Source organism: Cyanistes caeruleus, chromosome 11, assembly GCF_971803275.1.
Source record: "Cyanistes caeruleus chromosome 11, bCyaCae1.hap1.1, whole genome shotgun sequence".
Classification (NCBI taxonomy): Eukaryota; Metazoa; Chordata; class Aves; order Passeriformes; family Paridae; genus Cyanistes; species Cyanistes caeruleus.
In genome coordinates, this window is record NC_141711.1 from 21,366,028 (window position 1) to 21,387,446 (window position 21,419).

General features: G+C 45.7%; 1 long non-coding RNA gene across 1 annotated transcript; it reads right to left on the reverse strand.

The window, feature by feature from the left end:
- Window positions 1-946: 946 nt before the first annotated feature.
- LOC147651115 (uncharacterized) lies at window positions 947-7,473 on the reverse strand. Its single transcript, XR_015275112.1, has 2 exons — window positions 7,189-7,473; window positions 947-6,301 (listed from the first exon to the last, which is right to left on the reverse strand). It is a non-coding gene; the product is annotated as an uncharacterized LOC147651115 (long non-coding RNA).
- Window positions 7,474-21,419: the final 13,946 nt, after the last annotated feature.

Genomic DNA, 21,419 nt, shown 5'->3' on the forward strand with positions numbered 1-21,419 from the left:
TTTTACTATCCTAGAGAGAGGGGTGGGTTACTCCTTTCCGTTACATCCTGATTTCTTCCGCACCGCAAGGCCTTAAACTACAACAGCATTTAGATAAATACAATAAGCAGCATCTGATGAATCTGCTAGATCAATTTCTTGTGGCTCAAGGCCTTCTGGAAGATGATCATTTCAAACATCATAATTCTCTATACACTGTGAAAAATTGTTATGGCCATTCCCTAGACGCTTTGTCTTAAAAATGTCCTGAGTCTCTTTCATTGCCTTGTCTAACAAAGTCCATCTTGATTCATTGACTGGAACACCAATCAGACAAGTAATGAAAGGAGTCTGAGGTGTAGACAGACTAGCACAGAAGGTCGTGGTATTTAAACTACGAGCAAGTGAAACCCATACATTTTCCCGTGGATCTGTTAACGTGCCTGTTATTAAAGGTAAAATTACGAGAATGAAAATGCCAGTTGCCATTTTGAACTCTTTCCCACTGTCTATGTGAAATAGTACAGTTTCTGCACTGTGCTGCAATTATATTAGTTTTCTGAGCAAGTTTTGTAAAAGTTGCTGTTTTCTGAATTCTAAATATTAGACTGGCTCTTTCTAAGGCACCCACATTTTCCCATAATGCTAAGGCTTCTGCCTGTGTTAAAGAACAATTTAAGTATTTTGTCAATGCAGTAAGCGGAATTAAATGGTGAATTTCTCTATAACACCTAAGACACCCTCCATGAGATCTTGATCTCTGATATTTCCACAAATCTCTTTTACAACCTCCACACACAATTCTTATCTACAATTTTTCTGTGGTTTTACAATAGTAACACCTTATACCTTCTAATTTTTCTTTAACTTGTTGTAGATAAACAGAAAAAGAAACACTTTCAATATATGGATTTCTATAATCAACTGGTACACCTAATAGATAATTGACTTCTCTCACTAATGGTTCAAGGGCAAGTTGCCACCATTTATTTTCTCGCCACCGTCTACTTTCTCGCAGTCTGGCTGTGATATCCCGCTGTTGATGTGGTTGATCGCGGCTCGCGTCCATTTACTCGGCACCCATAACGGTCCTGTAAGGGTATCAACACACACGTAGCCTCGGCCATTAAATAGGACTTTGGCTGGTCCTATCCAATGTCCTGTTTTAGGATTTCTGTAATCAACAGATATTTCATTAGTTACAACACCTGATTTTACACATCCATTGTGTATGACAACTGGAGGATCTTGACAATCTGCAAAAACACACAAATGGTTAATTACAAAAAGAACTTTATCTAATTTTTCTTTTGGATCAGAGATGTCTCTGAATTTGTTAAGATATTCCTTTCAGGTTCTGTTGGTTCGTTCCACTATTGCTTGTCCTGTAGGAGACTTTGGGATCCCTTCAATATGCTCAACTCCCCATTGCTGCATGAATTTTCTAATATTGTCACTGGCATATGCAGGGCCATTATCAGTCTTAATTTGTTCTGGGACCCCCATAATAGCAAAACATTGGGTTAAATGTTTCTTTACATGCAAACTCTTTTCTCCTGTCTGGGCTGTAGCCCATACCAATTTTGAGCAGGTATCTACAGTAACATATTTTAATCTGCCAAATTCAGAAGCATGGGTAACATCCATCTGCCATTCCTCTAGGGCTTTCAACCCTCTAGGGCTGACTCCTATCCCTAACCCAGGACCATGATGACTACATTGTGGACATGCTTGTACAATTCCTTGTGCTTCTGAAATTGATAATGAGAACTGTCTTCCTAGGCCCCTTGCATTTTGATGAAACTGTTCATGAGCCATACGAGCAGCCTCAAACTGATTGAGAGGAACTCTCCTCTGCACCCAACTAGCTAATTGATCTGCAAGATGATTGCCAAGACTAAGGCCTTCTTGAAATTTATGACTTCCAATATGTATTACACAATATGGTGCTGATCTTAATTGTGTAGCTTGTTGTATTTGTTGAAACAACTGCATAAACCGTTTATTTTGAGTTTCCTTAATAAAAGCATCCTCAATCCTTTGTAAAACACCTGCAACATACAATGAATCTGTAACCACATGAAGGGGACAATTTATCCACCGACACATAGCCCAACAAACAGCTGCTAGTTCAAGTGCCTGTAATGAGTCTCCCTGTTCAGCACGCAAAATATGATAAGTCCAAGATCCTTGTTGCTGCCAGACAATTGCTGCTCATCTGGTTGTTTTACGAGCATCTGTAAAAACTGTATGTCCCTCTTTTAAAGGCATTAATGAATGTTTAGGCAATTGAATCCAGTTATGATCTTTCAATATTTGAATAACTTTACTTTTTGGAATTTCATTAGTTACTTGCCCATTATATGCCAATAATGCAAGCTGAAGAGGATAAGAGTGAGGCATTGTCCATTCAAGATCAGCAGCAGTCATTGGGATATGAATACTCGCTGGTTCATTTCCCGAAATAGCAATTGTACGATCACAACCTTTTTTAATTGTCTCTCCCACTTGTTCCATCCGGGTCTGTAAGCTATGCTTAGGTTGCATTGATACAAAGACCCACTCAATTACGTAAACCAGATCTTCTCCCCCGTTTTTCTTTTGCCATTGGACAATAATGGCACACACTGAACAAGGCTGTGAAATAACAAGCAAACAAAGAGGCAAATTTATTACACACTGTGACGACCATCTTTTAACACGTAAAGAAGCGAGATATGAAATACACTGTTGCTTTTTTTCTGTGAGGACAATTGGAGCAGCAGGGTTAGTTCCTTTTAATAAAGGTCACAAGGGGGCAAGATCTTCATTAGTAATTCCAACAACAGTGCGGACCCATTGTAAATCACCCATTAAAGTTTGCGCATTTGTAAGATTTTGTATTTTGTAATTCAGTGTTGCTTTCAGTGGACGTATTATGCTGTTACTAATTTGCCACCCTAAGTACTTCCATGGGGCAGTTTCTTGGATTTTCTCAGGAGCAATTTGTAATCTAGCATTAGCTAATATTTGTGTGAGCACATTTAATTGTTCATCTGTAAAAGGGTGTTCCTGTGCAATGAGAATATTGTCCATATAATGATAGCTGATAGATTGTGGCCATTGTTCACGTATTGGCTGCAAAGCTGTGGATACAAACAGCTGACACATGGTGGGACTACTGCACATTCCTTGAGGCAGTACAGTCCATTCATATCTCTCACTAGGTTTCTCTTTATTAATTGCAGGTAATGTGAATGCAAACCATTTTGTATCATCTGGATGTAGTGGAATAGTGAAAAAACAGTCTTTCAAATCAACAATTAACAGTGGCTACATCTGTGGTAACATTGCAGGTGAAGATAATCCTGGTTGTAAAGCTGCCATGGCCTGTATTTGTTCATTGACCTTTTGTAAATCATGCAAAAGTCTCCATTTCCCTGATTCCTTGAGTACGACAAAAATAGGCGTATTCCATGGACTTACTGATGATTTAATATGTCTTGCATTAAGCTGTTTTTTAACTAATTCATGTGCTTTTTGCAGCTGTTCCTCACTTAGCGGCCCCTGCTCCACCCACACAGGATCATTAGTTTTCCAGGTCAGTTGTCATGGGGCTGGCTGCACTGCAGGGACCGCTGTGAGAAAACCCAGTCTGGGGTAGTTAGTACTAGTCCCCATTGAGTTAAACATTCTTGACCAATGAGGGCAAATGTTCCTTCTGGCAAAGGTATTACTGTTGCAACTGCACGGGCCTTTTTCCCTTCAAGCACAAATGTTAGGAACAGGTGTGACTAAAGCAGCTGCAGACACTCCTCCAACTCCATCCACAGCAGTTGCAGTTGTTTGCAATGGCCAATAGCTTGGCCAAATTTTGTTAGAAATGATGGTAATATCTGCACCTGTAACTAACAGTGCTTGTATATTTATTTGTTCTTTTCCATTTATGATAGTTATTTTTTGAACAGGACCATCATGCATTTGTAGTGTTAGATATGCAACTGGTCCCGTTGAACCAAAGCTAGCATCTCCTCTCATGGGTCACATAGGTTTGGATCCTTTCATCATTGCAGATACAAGATTTTGAAAGGGAATTATTTGTGCAATTTTACTGCCTTGAGGTACAAACAAAGGCGGATGCAGTGTATATGCAACCATTTGAATAACTCCCGTGTAATCTGCATCAATGAGTCCTGGTATCACTAAGATACTTTTTAAGCCTGCCAATGAACGTTCTAGCAATAATGCTCCTACATCATGTTTAGAGGAATGAATTGGACCTTTGAAAGTTGTAGGTATCTTTTGTGGCCGATTATCAATAAGGGTAACTCCTACTGCTGTTTCCAAGTCGATTCCCAGGCTCCCTGCGGTTGCGGGGCATAGCTCTGGGTCTCGGGGGCAGTTGCTGTTATCCATGCGTGACTGCCTTTCGCGCTCTTTCGCCCGTTTCCCGAACACCGACATGCCATGGTAGCATGAGTATTAGATTGGCAATTATTACACCAGACATGGCCTACACATTGCTTTCGTAAATGCCCAGTTTTTCCACACCGAATGCAAACATTTGTCGGTCGGGAGCGTCCTCCTTTTACAAGAGGTTTTAAAGCTGCAGCAAAAGCTTAGTTTTGGGTGGTTATTACATTTAACATTGTTTCATTTTGTTTTTTCACAGCAGTAGCCACAGCCTCTGACATAAAAGCAGCTTGTTGTTGATACACTGCATTGGCCATGCGTTCTAACATTGTTCCCAAGTCAGCTGTGTGTGGGAGAGCAGTTCGTATCATTTTAGCTTTTGGATTTGCATTTTCAAATGCAAAAGTCCTTGTTAGTTGTTCTCGTACTTCAGGAGTTAGGTCTGCTGCCTGATGGAGTGAAATGACAAGTCTGTTAATAAAAGAGATCAAAAGACTCATTCATTCCCCGTTTGATAGTGGTGTAGCTTGGTGTCCTTTTATCAGCTGGAATCCTCCACAGGGCTTGCTTTGTTTCCTCAGCAGATGCATTATGCAAATCTGCTGGAAATTGTAATTGCTGTGCCGCTGAGGCATAGATACCTTTGCTCATTAACATATCGATAGTGGCACCATGAAGAGGATCAATTGGCTGTCATGGTGTATTTATAATTCTCTTACAGCCAGATTCCCATTCTCGCTCTCCTAGTACATACTGTGAGGGACAGAGTAATAGTTTTGCTATGGCCATACAATCGTCAGGTGACAAAATATTAGGTGCAAAAATATAATTAATCATTTGCTTAGAGGGCTCTGAATGTAGTCCATATTGAGTAATTTTATTTTGTAATTGTTGCATTAATTTCCATTCAAAAGGTGTATATTGTGCTCCAGGCTGGCCATTATCAAGAGTTCCTTGCTGTACTGGATAGTGTGTGGAGAACAGGCAGCTGCAGCTTCTCATTGTCCTTGTAAAATAACATCCCTGATTACTCCAGACCAGCGACTATGAGATTCGACTGATCGTATCTCCATTCCCCCTGAAGTGGTAATTATCATGTCACCTACTGGCTGCCTTCCATGAGGATTTAGATTGCTCATGTAACATGCGATCTATATTCTATTATGATTGGATAATTGCTATTTTTCATGTGTTAACTTCTACATTTCATTGGTCCAGCTCATAACACCTGAGCTCTATAAGAGACATTTTAGTGAAACTTATTAAGATACATTAAGCAGTTATAGAGGATACATTCTGCAGAATTCACATCCTGACAAACTTCGTAAGACACATTCACAAGATACATTCAGTAGATTTCTTATCCTAAATTCTCATCTATTCTTCATTGTCTTATCAACAATTAGTCTTCTTTATTTCTTTGACACAATATTTTGCTAAGGACTCATGCTAACTCAAAGTCAGGGTTGTGCAGGCTTTCTAGGGAGCTATGGCCTCGAGAAGCAAGCCATTCTTCAACATTTTGTGACCTAGGAGGCTGCCATGACTTCAGCCTCTTGTGACCCCAGAGTCTGCTGTGACCTCAGCTTGTTGTAACCCCTGAGATTCCTCTGACCTTGGCCTGTTGTGTCCTCAGAGCCTTCTGTGACCTCAGCCTGCTGTGATCCCAGAGCTTGCTGTGACCCCAGAGCCTGATGTGACCTCATTGCCTTGGCCGTACCCCCTGAGTGTACCCACAGTGACCCTTCTACTTCACCGCCAAGCTGGGGTGCTGTGGGGTGGCCGGGAGTGCTGGTGCTCTTCTTTCCAGGGTGACTCCTGCTTCTGAGACTGTGTCTGAGAGCTGCCAAACCAGAGGGTCTCTGGGCTTCCTAGGGGCAAGGAAGAGTCACACATTCTTGGCCACGATGCTGGAGCTACAGAGGTGTTCCTGTGGAGAGAGAAGGTGGCTGAGGCCCCCAGCTGCTGCTGGCACACAGAGACCCTCCTGCACAGCAGGGCCCAGAGCGGCCAAGGCTCCCCAGTACGGCTGCAGCTGCTGGCACAGCTTGGCCCAGCTGGAGAGCTGCCCCTCAAGGCCCCAGCGAGCAGGGGATGGCTCTGGGCATGGTCCCTGGCCAGGAGCAGGCCCCAGAGCATGACTGCCTTTCAAGGGCAATCTCGTTCCCACTCTCTGTCCTGCCCACCTTGCTTTGCCTCTGCCCACTGCTCCTGGGGCTGCTCTTGGCCAGGCAGCCTCAGTGGCAGCCAGCACTGGCTGCAGCCCCAGCGGGCTCCCCAGGACAAGGCCCAGCAATTAGGAGGCCAATGAAAGGCCTGGGCAGCAGCAGAACTCTCAGCAGAATTCTGTGGACTACCATTGACTACAAACAAGTGCACAGCAGCATGACTATGTGTCAGGCTACCAGTGCTGTGCGCAGTTTTAAGAAAACCCTGGAAAAAAACCAAAAAATTACTGTCTGATCTTGTACACTTTCTGGACCCCAAAATAACAGCATTTAAGCACAAGTGGCACAGTGAACAGTGTCACTACTGTGTCTATCATGCAGGAGTTGAGCACGTCCTGGGGGCAGACAGTTCTTGAGAAGTGTTATGCTCTGAAGCCGCATGATCAAGTCCAGGGGGGCTGCACTTGCTGGTGACAGGCATGGGACTCCAAGGAGATGTGCTTCTCCTCAGGAAACCATTTATTCAACACAGGAACCAACTCAGCTTAGATCCAGCGACAGAAAGCTCCAAACAGGGGCAGGGATCCCCAATCTCCCCAGGGAGAAGGGAGCACTGTCTGGGGAAAGGGGAACCAGGCTGCCTGCTCACCTGCTCGCCATGCTCGCTGTGGAGCAGCCTGGGCAGCCCTGTCAGGCAGGGCCCCTGCCAGGAGCAGCAGGAGGAAGAGGTGCAGAGCAAGGGCCATGATGCCTTGCCCTCTGCCTGTCCCACAGCTCTTGCTGCTACCACTGTCCTGTCACCGCTGTCCCAATGTCTGCACCACTGCTGCCGCCGCTGCAGCTGCCACAACATTCATGGTCAAGGACTGACTGCTCGGTCCTCGTGGTGCTGTGCAAGTGCGGGGCTCTGGGACCTCTGTGACCACAGAGCCTTCTGTGACCTCAGCCTGCTGTGACCCCAGAGTCTGATGTGACCCAAAGCCTGCTGTGACCTCAGCCTGTTCTGACCCCAGAGCATGCTGTGTCCTCCGCCTGCTGTGATCTCAGAGCCTGCTGTGACCTCAGAACCTACTGTGACCCCAGAGCCTGTTGTGACACCAGAACCTGCTGTGAATTCTGCCTGATGTGACCTCAGCCTGATGTGACCTCAGTCTGACGTGACCTCAGAGCCTGCAGTGACCTCATTCTGCTGTGACACCAGAGCCTGCTGTGATCTCAGGCTGTTGTCACCTCAGCCTGTTGTGACCTCAGCCTGCTGTGATCCCAGAGCTTGCTGTGATCTCAGCCTTTTGTGACCTAAGAGCCTGCCCTGGCTTCAGCCTCTTGTGACCCCAGAGCCTGCTGTGACCTCAGCTTGTTGTAACCCCTGAGATTCCTCTGACCTTGGCCTGTTGTGATCCAAGAGATTTCTGTGACCTCAGCATGCTGGGAGCTCAGAGTCTGTTCTGACCTCAGCATGTTGTGACCCCAGAGATTGCTGTGACCTCAGAGCTGTCTGTGACCCCAGAGGCTACTGTGACTTCAGAGCTGTCTGTGACCCCAGAGGCTACTGTGACCTGAGAGCCGTCTGTGACCCCAGAGGCTACTGTGACCTCAGCCTGCTGTGATCTCAGTCTGCTATGTCCTTAGTCTGCTGTCTCCTCAGTGTGCTGTGACCCAAGAGATTTCTGTGACCTTGGCCTGTTGTGACCTCAGAGCCTGCTGTGACCTCAGCCTGTTTTGACCCCAGAGCCTGTTGTGATGCCAGAGACTGTTGTGAATTCAGCCTGCTGTGACCTCAGAGCTTGCTATGTCTCCAGAGCCTGCTGTGATCTCAGCCTGCAGTGACCCCAGAGCCTGTTGGGACCTCAGAACCTGCTGTGATCCCAGAGCTTGCTGTGACCTCAGCCTCTTGTGACCTCAGCCTGTTGTGACCCCAGAAACTGATGTGACCTCATTGCCTTGGCTGTACCCCCTGAGTGTACCCACAGTGGAGCTTCTACTTCACAGCCGAGCTGGGGTGCTGTGGGGTGGCAGGGAGTGCTGGTGCTCTTCTTTCCAGGGTGCTTCTGAGACCATGTCTGAGAGCTGCCAAACCAGAGGGTCTCTGGGCTTCCTAGGGGCGAGGGAGAGTCACACATTCTTGGCCACTATGCTGGAGCTACAGAGATGTTCCTGTGGAGAGAGAAGGTGGCTGAGGCCCCCAGCTGCTGCTGGCACACAGAGACCCTCCTGCACAGCAGGGCCCAGAGCGGCCAAGGCTCCCCAGCACGGCTGCAGCTGCTGCTGGCACAGCTTGGCCCAGCTGGAGAGCTGTCCCTAGTAGATAATATTTTATATATTAGTAAAGACCTGTCTGCACAAACCAGTCTTTGAAGTAAGTCGTGATATTAAAGGCTAAAGTCCTTGAAGACTTCCTGCTGAAGAGAGAGTAAAGCAAAACAATATCCTTGTGTATGAGTGTTGTGGTTTTAAAGCAGCAACTAGAAAATCTCTAGAAAACTTACTTATCTCTTGCTGTGAGATGTGAACTAAAACAAGAGCAAAACAGGTTTAAAACTTAAAATGAATAAAGAAAGCTTATTAACAAAACTACAAGAATAAGAAAATCAAACTATAACCTCCAGAAAACTCCTTTTTCTCCCACTACCCAACAATTCCCTTGTTTACATGACAACATAGAGACAAAAAACTTTGGAACTTTGGTGTTTAAAACAGTCCCAATTCCTGATAGAGTCTTTTCATCAGCCTTTGTAGAGAAACAGAAGTCTTCTTCTGCTAATCTATGGACTTTCTCACAAGAAAATTATTTCTGTTATAGCTTTCTATTTCTCTGATGCCAGCTGCCTGAAATCTGCTTTCAGTTCTCTCCTCCCATTTCACATCACTCTGAGGTGTGCATGGGTCAATGAGTCTAGGGATGTCATTTTTAAGGATGAGTTATTCAGAGGTAAAAGTTCTTTTCATCTGCCTCTGTGAGCCTCCCTGGAAACAGAAGTTTTCTCTTTGACTCTCAAGGCCCCAAATCTTCAACTGTTACTTCTCCCCCCTCTGTTCCAGCACCTCACTGTATCACAATTACTCTACCTTTTGCTCAAAATCCACACTTTGAACATTCCATTCCTCCCAATATACTCTGTCATGAATTAAAGGAGTTTTTTTTCAGGACGCTATTGTCCATCTCCATAGCTTTAACAGAAAAATATTTCAGCTTAATTAAAGCATCTCCTTATTCTCTCTTCCTCATCTAAAACTTAACTCTTTTCTTCGCTGTCTTTGATGGCTTTATGATGTCTTCTTCATGTTATCTCTTTCTCTCTCTCCTTCTCTCTCTCCTTCTCTCTCTCTGGGAAAAAGGAGTAATCTGTACGTCTCATCGAGGCAGTAAAAGAGTCAAAGTCTTGGAAAGCTGCAGATGTTCATGGTGTCAGGTTTCAGTTCAGCAGCAGAAACTGCAAACCCAGTCAGGCCGGCCAGCTCCGTTTCTCTTCCCCCCGCCCTCTGCAGCCTTGTCCGGCCTGGACGGGGGAGGGGGAGGAGGCCGAGACAGAGCCTGTTACCTCTTCAGAATCAGGAAACCAAAGAGAGCAAGAGAACCCTGGCTTTACATCTTAAGGTGGTGTTCACAGGTTGATCTCACTTCTCAATGGTTAAAACCACCGCCAGTTCTCAGAAATGACCAATAATTGGTCAGAGGAAAAACTCCCATCAGCCTCCAGCAGCTTCAACTTCTTCCCAGCTCCCGAAGCTATCTTAAAGGTAAAGTCACCCCATGACAATAAGAGAAAAAATGTAAATCTATGTGCATTAGCCAATAGTAATTTGCTTAGCCCGCAGATCCTGGCAAACCCTATAATAGGTGTGCTAAAGATAGAAATAAACGGTGTTCACTTTTACTTCTGTGAAGAGTCGTGAATAAGCTGGTGGTCTCTCAATATCGGGTGCTCCAAACGGGACCCTGCGGGCAGGGGGGCTTCGGCGTTGGTGGAGCGGATCTGAGCGCGGATAGACGCTACCTCGGATCGGTACCGGACAGGCAACCTCTGCGCGGTGAGACGCGGTGGTGTGACACGGAGCCGGATTTTTCCCCAGCCAGCTCCTGGCACCGAGCCAAGAGTGGGCTGCTCCTGGAAAGCAGGGCAGCTTAGGGCTGATGCTCTACAGCAGTGGCTGTCCAGCGTCGAGGGCAGGAGCAAGGACGAGGGAGAGGTCTTCCATGTGGTTTCCAAAAGGGATTTATTCTCTTGAAGGTTCCAGGGAAGAAAGACAAAAGATACAAGGGTACAGCAACTTATGTGTGGGTGAGGAGCAAGGGGAGTGTACAAATAATAAACCAATAGGGAAGACTTAGGGGAGGAGCACAAGGCAGGGTTACATAATACATAAACCAATGGGGAACACAATGGGAGGAGAGTGGGGCACATGTGTTGCCCTGAAAACTCTCTCTTTCTTTTCACCACACCTCGACCTGTGTCCGTGTGATCTATTCATCTTCAGCATCAACACACATGGGCCAATGGGGCTTGGAAGAATAGGGGAATTCCAAAGGGGGTGGTCCAGGAAGGGGAGTGGCACAAGGGAGGATTGACAGCTTTATGGGAGGGGGAACAGGGAACATTCGGGAACAAGGGGCAGATATCAGGGTGGATTGGCAGCTGGGGTAGGAGGGCACAACTGGGACCAAAGTATTAACATGGTGGGGGTGGTAGAATTTAACAATAAAGAATGTAATTGAATCAAATATAATGAACAACAATGCACTGCAACAGTGCTGTAAGACGTGGAATTGGAATTCAGGTTGCTGGGGGAGACCGAGTGCGGAGGAATAAGTGAGGGGGCGCGATCCTCCCCGCGCCGTGCGCCGCCAGCATGGAGGTTGAATTTGCAGCGGCAAAAAAACTGCTTCTGAGTATTCTCGTTAAACGAGGTGAAGCAGTCAAGGAAAAGGACCTGGAAAAGCTTGTTGTGTGGGCTTAAAACCATGGGCACTTGGCAGTGCCCCCTCTGCTCTTTGCAGTTGCGGAATGGATGGATAGAAGGGCTCTGATGTGGGAAATGGCAATCACTGGAAAGAGTAAAGACGTAATAGCGCTCAGTTCGATATGGAAAATTGTGTTAAATACCTTAAGGGATATGAAGGCAGAGTCCAGAGTCGTAGCCGCCGCTGTAGAAGCCATGGCACATCCCGAAACGCACGTGCCACCACAGTCACCTCCTGCCACATCAATCAGCCGTCTGGGAGCTTTCTTTGGGGTTGGGCACGTTTGGCCAGCGAAGGGGTTCACAGGAAGGCAGTGTAGCACCGTATCGGAAATTTTAAAAGCTCAGGAGTGTGCCAGGGCAGGCAGGACCGTGGCAGCAGAGCCCAAACCTGAAGTTACTCCGCCGGATGTGGATGTAGAAATGACTCGTCTCTGGAAGGAGATGGCACCAGCCCCAGGCAGGCACAGCCTCACACGTCATCAGAAATCAAAGCCCCAATTGCCAGCCCCCATCTACTGTTCACTGGGGAAAGCTGCAGGACGTCCCTCTCCCCCCTTGGCGTGTTGATACATTCAACAGACAGGCAACCACCGGCAGCAGATGAATCAGTCAATTGTAATGGTGCATCTAAAAAAGATCTATTAGGGAGGCAACAACAAATAAAACAGCTCGTGCAACAGCTGCAAGCTCAGATTGAGCAGACACTACGTGCAAACGAAGTACAGCGGTATCAAGAGAAAGCAGCTCTGCATCAAACACTGAAGCAGCAGGGAAGAGTCTGTTCAGCTACGGCAGGATGTGATACATGCTGAACTATTTGCTTCACTTTTGGACACACTCTTAACACTACAGTCTTACTCTACATATCTAACTATATGGTATCTAGTTTGAAATTCATCACTAATTAAATAATTAATTAAAGTAATTAATTAAGTAATTAAGTAATTAAAAGTTGATAAGCTGCAATGGTCACCATTGTTACAACCTGGCCCTGAGAGACTTTTCATGTAACATTGCCTGCTTTTGTAAAATCGTGCCCTTTTTCCTCTATCTGTGAACAACAAGAGAGAAATTGAGAGAAAGAACTGTATGTGTTATAGTTAACTTTGTGAGTTTTTTTCCTTCTCTCCGTTTTTCCTCTCTGCAAGAGTATGTCGGGGATGACAAAGAAAGATAACAGCAGAGCTGCAGCAGCAGCAGAGCGGGCAGTCCTTCCCCCCTGCTCCCTCTCTAAGAAAAAGCACCAGGTTAGCACCCAGTTTGTTAAAAAGTCATGATTCATTGGATTTTTAAAATGTTTTTATATACCCTTTTAGAGATAATTTTATAGTAATAGAGATAATTTCAAGTAATTATGAGTTTATGCAGTTGCAGTTTTAAGAGTTTTACTAGAGAAATTATTGTGATTCTTTGAAAGTTTAAAAAGGCCCCTTTTCAAAAGAAGGGGTTAAAGGTGAATATTAACAGAAGTTACCTTGCAATAATTAGCTTTAAAACCTAAGGTTAAAATATGGTATGATGTACAGCTCCTAAGAAAACAACCTTCCAATTAATGTTATCTACCAAAGAGATTTATGGTTTAAGAAATAATTAGTTCACAGAACTTTACTATACAAGAGAAAGTTAAGTTAAAGCATTTATTACCCATTTGATTGCTTTGTCCACAACTTTAATAAGGTCATTTCAATGGGAGTAATTTTGTTATATAAAATACATATAACTGCATATATACCAATTTGGATTTTGGATTTCAATTAAGAATTGGACTTGATGTTTCTGAAAAGTGCTACAAAAGCTGAATGGCAACTTGCCAAATCCTGTGTTGTTGTGGTTTTTCTCTAGAAAACTGCACTTTAAAATCCTAACCAACTTAAGCATATACTAGGCAAATTCCTGTTATGAAGAAGTATTTTTAGTAAAATTTGCAGTTATTGTGAGTTATTCTCAAAGCTAGAAGACATAGAATTGTGATGTATTTGTTACATTTTTATAATCTTTATAGTGAATCCATGTTATCGTTATATTGTGTTTAAAAGGTACATATCAAACTTTTAGTTGCCTTTTTGTAGGAACAGAATGAGATCATGTTATGTTTTTATTTAATATAGATTAAGTGTTAATAGAATTAAGAAAAGTCCAGCCTGTATAGTAATAGTAATTGTTATATTAATATAAAGTATAAGTATTCCCCCTTCAAGAGTTAATATAAGCATATTTGAAAGTTCATTTCACATTAATGCCTCAGTTGTGAGTCTGCAGGCATGGTGGCATTTGCATGGAACACACTGCTTATGGTAATTGTGCTGTGCATAGTCCCAGCTGTCTGCTAACTGACATCCAAAAGTGACAGAATATTTGGGTCACTCTGGCACACTTGAGTGGCCAAAAAATCGATGTGTTTTAGCCTAGCCACACCTTTTCACACCTGTCTCATGGGAGTCCCTGAATGGGATCCTCAAGCATTTAAAGGTTTAGTTAGTAACGAGACTCGACTGAATCGATTGGCAATGTCGCAAGAGTGCAATTGCACTGTTGGCTTCACATTAAGACAACTTGAAGCCTGCTGGCAAGCAAAAATTATCAAAGTTCTCAGTGTTACTATAGATCCCCCAGAAGAATTGGACTTGTTAGGTTCCACCAATACCTCAGGTGGATGAATAATGTTTGAACCCCTGACATAAAGCCACTCCAACAAAGTAATGCAACACTGAGCTCTAGTTAACCCTATAGTTGATCTCGTTACTAACACTGAAAGTAAAGCTTTTATTCACGGTACAATCTCACAGGACAATTACCAAAGCGATTACCTAGTTCAATATTCCTAATCTGTGTAGATAGAGCATGGAATGGAATTCCTGCTAGTCCACGTGGAAGACTTTGTTCCATCCAAGCTTGCATCAATTGCTGAATGTAGCTGATAAAATAAAAAACATTAAACAGTCAAAGTGAAGCCTGAATGAATTACAATGTAATGATGTTAGAGATCCTGACTTTTGGGATTGTGGAATAATATGGGCAACCTCCTTCTTTACTCCAGGAGTAGCTGCTGCTAAAATCTTGTCAACTCTAAAAAGGCTCGCTTGCTGGACTAGAAAAGAATTCTACTAAACATCCACAATGTTAAGTGAACTTTCAGCTGATGTGAGAAGTGTACATCATGCAGTATTGCAAAATCGAGCTGCAACTGACTTTTTGCTCTTAGCACAAGGCCATGGTTGTGAGGAGTTTGAAGGCATGTGCTGCTTGAATCTTGGTGATCATTCAGTTTCCATCCATAAGCAACTACAACAGCTACAGGATGGGTTACATGCCCTGAAAGAAGATAGTGACCCCATTGGAAGTTGGTTCGCCAGCTGGGGCATCACCGGATGGCTGAGGCCTCTTGTGCTAGAAGGGGGATGGATTTTACTTATAATGTAATTGGGATGGTGGTTTTAAGTTGTATGTTATCTTGTCTTGGCAAAAATGTAGAACAAGTCACATCCAAAGCCTGGTTTGTGCAAAAAGAGAATCAGGGAACTGTAGATAATATTCTAACAGAAGGTGGGCATGAAAGGCCTGTCTGCACAAACCAGCCTCTGGAATAAGTCGTGATATTAAAGGCTAAAGTCCTTGAAACTTCCCTGCAGAAGAGAGAGTAAAGCAAAACAATATCCTTGTGTACAGGAGAAAAAATGTAAACCTGTGTGTATTAGCCAATGGTAACTTGCTTAGCCCGCAGACCCTGTAGAACCCTATAAAAAGTGTGCTAAAGATAGAAATAAACAGCGTTCACTTTTCCTTCTGTGAAGAGCCGTGAATAGCTGGCGGTCTCTCAATACACCTCTGTCCCTCCATTGGGAACAACGAGAAGAACGACACAGACTCTCTTGTGCATTGAACAGGAGAGCGAGGTTTATTACCTCAGATCTTCTTTTATAGACCGATACATGAAAGTACAGAAAGGTACAACTCTTATTAGTTAGTAAACTAACACATCGCCATCATTGGTCAGTGCGGTACACCACCCCTCAACCTTCTCTTGCAAGATAACAAGGAACAGACAAACAGCACCTGCAAGGCTGTCTTCTATCTCTGAGGGTTGTTTGAATTCCCCCTTACGATTTCCCAGGCCACTTTTCTCAGGCGAGACTGAGAAAGTTATGCGGCCTGCTTTTCCACAGGCACTGTGCTCCCTGCTTTTGCTCACAGTTAGCATCCATACACCGCTGCCAGAGAAGCTGTCTTTTCCACCAGAGGAACTTGAGATAGTTAAAGAGAGTGGGGCAGAGGAAAGAGGGGGTAATTGGTTTACAAGGGATAGTAAGCAGTGGATACCCAAAGCTCTAGCTTTACAGTTGTTAAAACAACTTCATGAAGGAAGTCATTGGGGCTCCCAAGGAATAGCAGAAGCCTTCCTCAAAATGTACGCTGCTGTGGGTCTTTTTACTCTGGCAAAGCGAGCTATTGAGGGGCATTTGATTTGTGCTAAAAACAGTAACTGAGTTACAATGAAACTTGCCAGGGGAGGGAGGCCTTGGCCTGTACATCCCTTCCAGAGATGCCAGGTAGATTTTACTGAAATGCCTCGAGTGGCAAGATTTAAATATCTTCTGGTAATAGTATGTCTGTTAACAGGGTGGCCAGAAGCGTTTCCAGACACTTCAGCAACTACAAGACCAGTTATTAAAGTATTTTTGGAACAAATAATTCCAAGCTATGGGACTGTGGAGGCAACAGACTCAGATAGGGGCACTCATTTTACAGGAAAATTTCTTAAAGGAGTAATGACTGCTTTAGGGATACAATGGAACCCCCTGGCACCCCCAGAGTTTGGGCCAAGTTGAACAGATGAATGGGGAAATGAAGAAACACATTCTGAAGCTGGTGATAGAAACTAAGATGCTGTGAGTACAGCTCTTGCCACTGGCTTTTGCTAGAGTAAGTATGGATGCTAACAGTGAAGCAGGGAGCATAGTGCCTGTGGAATAGCAGGCCACATACCTTTCTCAGTCTTGCCTGGGAAAGTGGCCTGGGAATTCATAAAGAGGAATTCAAACAATCCTTAGAGATAGAAGACAGCCTTGCAGGTGTTGTGTGTCTGTTCCTTGTTTTCTTGCAAGACAAGGTTGAGGGGTGGTGAACTCCACTAAGAAATGATGGTAATGTGTTAGTTTACTAACCAATAAGAGTTTTCCTTTCTGTACTTTTCACTTATCGGTCTATAAAGAAGACCTGAGGTAATGAACTGAGAGAAATTTTCCAGTTCGACTCCACAAGAGAGTCTGTGTCGTTCTTCTCGTTGTTCCCAATTTTGCGACAAATAAGGGCCAGACTCAGGGGGGATATTCAACTATCTCCCTTTGAATTGATATTTGGAAATCCTTATCCTTGTAATTCTCCGCCTGGGGCAGGGCTAAAGATAAGTGATGTATATTAAAAACAGTTTGTGGCCCAGATACTGACTCTTGTGAAATCTCTTCAACAGGAAACTCAGCTGGCACAGACCTTGCCTTTGGACTTTGCTGTTCACAACATCCAGCCAGGAGACCGGGTCCTAGTTAAGGAGTGGAAAGAAGCACCACTGGTGGTTAAGTGGCTTGGACCTTTCCAAGTGTTGCTGTCCACAGAAACAGCTGTCAAGAGAGCTGGACACAGGTGGACCCACCACACTCGGGTCAAGATCTCTGAAGCCTCGGAGATTTGGACATCTCAGCTGGAGGAGAAGGATGGGAAGCTGTGACTGACACTCCACAGGAGTGGACCAGAGCAGGAGCCAGTGCGTCGACATCGGGGGGAGCCCCGAGTGCCTCCCCACAGACTGCCTGCTGAAATAGTTTGTGTGGGCATCCCTTCTCTCCAACCTCCAGTCATTAGAGGCCAATCCATGCTGTCATTGCTTTCTTTATGCTAAGCTGTTTCTGTGCCTTCACTCACCACAGGTGGTGCAGGAGACAACATGAAAGTGAAAATTAGGTGGGGAAATTAGATGACACTATTAGAATGTTTCTCTTAATAATCTTACCTTTATACTGTCAGGCTGGGGCTAAAATTGGGAAAATAATTTTTTAACCTTAGGAGAAGAAGTAGCAGAAACCTTTAACCTTAGCAATTGCTGGGTCTGCAGAGGCCCAGGGGAATCTGAAAACAGGCCATAGGTGGCCAGCCCAGTCAAACCTTAATAGTGGGTTAGCACCCTGGATGAAGTCCATAATAGAAACAAGATTTTGGGATGAAGAAAAAATCCATGACAGCTTCATTCTTCTGAAAGAGGCATTTATTGTCTAAATAGAACAGGAAGCATATACAGGAGAATGGGACATGTTTCCGTGGTTACCTCATGAGCTATAGATTAAACAAATGCTTTTTTGTGGTGCAGCAACTCTAACCTTTTTACCATGCATCATCCCTTGCTTAGTAGAAATTATTCAACGTGTGATCAAAGAGATGCAAGTATTAGCCATGCCTACTGATCCAGAGATGGCTGCAAAAGACAGAAATTGATGTCACTGCAAATACTTGCAAAATCAAAAAAAGACCCAGGAACAAGAAATTAAGTCAATGATAATTAAAGTTTGGAAAGACAATTATTAAAAAAATAAAAGGAGAGGGATTGAGAGGAATAACAGATTTGTCTTTACAAATAAGCTGTGGGTCTGCTGGTAGGTAAAACTAGCACTGAGAGATAAAAGAATCAATGGGAAAGATTCCACTGATTGATGAATGGAAAAAAGATATTTGCCTTTACAAACAAATTGTAGGTTTGCTGATAAATGAAATTGGATATTGAAAGATGAAAGAGACAATGGGGAAACACCATAAATTCCTAAGAATTAAAAATGAAGAGGCAGGGTTATACATTAGAGGGGAATCTTAGGTATCAGGGGATTTACCAAAATATGGATATGATCTAGTATCAATATCCAACTGGATGGACAAAAACACTCTAATTGTTTTAATTAGAAAGGATATGTTTAATTAGTGCTGGACTGGTGCTGGGTCATCCCTAATGTGCACGCAGCCCTGAGTACAAATGGTAAAAGGCTTTGATTTACAAAAGTATTGAATACAAATACATATTCATAACTCAGTTACCACCCACTCTCCATTTCTCATGTTAATGAGGAAAAAGGAAATTAAGCACGCCTGGTTTGTTCTTTGAAATAAGTCGGTGGTCTTTTTATGAGTAGTGGTCCTGGAAGGGAGGAAGGAATGCATCTTGACCTTCCTACCTTTCAGGGTAAGATGACAAATGGGCCAGATGGGCGTCTGTCTGCACTCTTAGTTTCTTGTTTTAGTGAGCCTTTCTGATTTACTCTTTATCAGGTTTTCTGTTTTCTTTCTTAAGCCCAACTGAGTCAGCGTCTCCATCTTCTACCCTTGGTAAGGCCTCCCCATTTGCCCTTGGTGTCTTGGTTTTAGAAGACATGTGTCTGCTAGGGAGGGCAGGAGCCTCCCTTGGAATAAAAAAATGTAGACCCCCTCCCTCCAAATTATTATAATTCTGAAATCAAGGGGCCTCTCAGGCAGAGATCTGGGGATAGGAATAACAGTTCTTTACTAGTATTTATAACAAGGCAAACAAACAACAATAACTACAGCATTAGCAAGAAAACAGAACCAGGGACCCCGTGGCAGCTTTCTCGGCCAAGACGGGAAGGGATGGAGGAGAGGCTTTGCTTCACAAACCCCCTCGGGCGGGCAGTCCCGGTGCTCCTGCAGGGCTCTGAGGAACAGTCAGCTGGAACAGCAGGGATGAGAGGAGATCCTGGAGCTGTGGCTGAGGTGTAAGGAGACACCATCGCAGGATGACACATCCTGGTCATCCCCCGATGTGTTATCCATCCCCCAACGTGTCTCAATGCATCCCAATGTTCCACCAGGCACATTGGGCCTCCAGTCCAGCATTCCAAGGCCCTCCAAAGTAGAGGCCAGACCCCCAGAAAGAAAGGCCAACCATGCAGCTGGCTGTGAGACAAAGTCTGGCTCCCAGCTGCTCTGTGGAGCCTCTGGAACAGGAGTTTCCCTAACCAGCTGGCTCTGAGGGCTGAGAGCCAGCAGCAGCCCCATCCTGCGCCCTGTCCACAGCCCTTGGGCCACTTGGGGAGGCCCCGAGACTGCCGCTGATGGGGCTGCTTGTCTCATTCCAGGCACTGCTGCGTCTGTGGCCAAAGCAGGGCCACCATCATGTGCTGCAGGGAAAACTGTGGCACATGGGAGTGTGACAGCTGGGCTGGTATTGGCACGGGTTATAAGGCCAAAGAGCCGGGTGCCCCTGGGCTGGGGGCAGTGCCCAGGCTGGGCTTGGCAGAGCCTGTCTGCTCCCTGGGGGCTGGGGGCACTGCTCGGGCCTGGCCGAGGCCTGGGGAGCCCTTGGCCATCCCGCTCGGCCTTAGAGCCTGCACTTGTGAGCCAGAGTTCAATGGCCCCAGCCTGACCAGACACTCAGGGCTGGAGCCTTCCTGTGGTTACGCAGAACCTGAGGCCATCAGAATCTGCCTCTGTACACTCCACCTCCAGGGGCCAGCAACCGCAGGAGCCCCCAACATGAAGCATACCAAGAGTCGCTGCCATCTTGCTCTCTGGAGAGCAGCAGCTGCAGCACACAGAGTGAGGCAATAGCAGGGTCAACATACAGCAGCTCCCCAGGCCATGGGCACCATGAGCAGTGCCTGTTGTAGTTATAGTAGTTGTAGTACTAGCAGTATTAGTAGTAGTACTTAGCGGCCTCAGCAGAGTTATAGACATGCTGGGCCAGATCACTGGGGAAACGGCTCCTTCCAGCAAAGGAAAAGCCTACCAAGTGTAACTGACATTAAAAAGGGCCACCTTCATAATTTTGCAAGTATGTTAAACTCTTTACCAAGCAGTCAGCTATTCCTTTGTGCAGCTCTAACAATGTAATGCTGGGATTTGATACAGTTGCCCTTCAAATACCCCAGGTAAAGGGAGCTGAGTGCTTTGATTCCAGGGAAACCGTGAGTAAGTATTAAGAGAAGTATGCTGCTATGTAGCAGTTCCGTAGTTAGTCGAGCATTCTTCCTTTCTGCCATGGAGGGAGAAGACTTGCACGTGGAAGAGAACATGGTGTTCCTGCACAGGGACTCACCACTGACCAGAATCATGTGCGACAGGGAGCAGGAGGGCCCTGATGGCAGGGAGCCAGGTGAGGGCAAAGCAGCCCTCCCACAGCCTGGCCCAGGGGCTGTCGGGGTGGCCAGCGTGGGGCCCAGAGCAGAGGCCGGGGCAGGCAGGAGCTGCTCAGCCAGGCCAGGGCTGGGAGCCTCCTTCCTCCTCAAGTGGGGCCCAGCTGGGCCAGGGGGCAGCTGTTGGGAGCCCCGTGCCCGCAATGGCCGCTGCTCTCCAAGGCCTCCAGCCCTGCCCATCAGCCAGGCACGCAGGCAGGGACAGAGCAGCCCTTGGGGCCGATGCTGCGGGCTGAGAGCCCCACAGAGCTGTTCATGCCCGCTGCCATTGCCTCTGTCCCCTGCAGCATGCCTGCTGTGTCGTTGTGTAAAGGCCGACCCCTGCGTTTCCCCAGGCCCTGGCAAGTGCTCCTGTGCTGCTCCTGCATTGCCCAGGGCACCCACAGGTGTTGCTCGTGCCTGACAGCGACCAGAACCAGCGCCGAGTGTGACAGCTCTGTTGCTCTGGGCACGGCTGTCAGGCCAAGCCCCCTTTTGGGCTTGGCAGAGCCCGTAGGCTCCTGGAGGGCTGGGGGCACTGCTCCGGCCCAGCCTGGCCCAGGCCTGGGAGGCCTTTGACATTGCTGATTGCCCTCACAGCCTCCAGGGCTGAGCCGGAGCTCAATGGCCCCAGCCTGACCGGACAGTCTGGACTGGAGCCTTCCCGTGGCTCCCCGGAACCCGAGAGCATCAGCGCCAGCTCAGAAACACTGCCTAAGCGGGTTTGCCAGTATTGTTTCTTGTTAGATCCTTG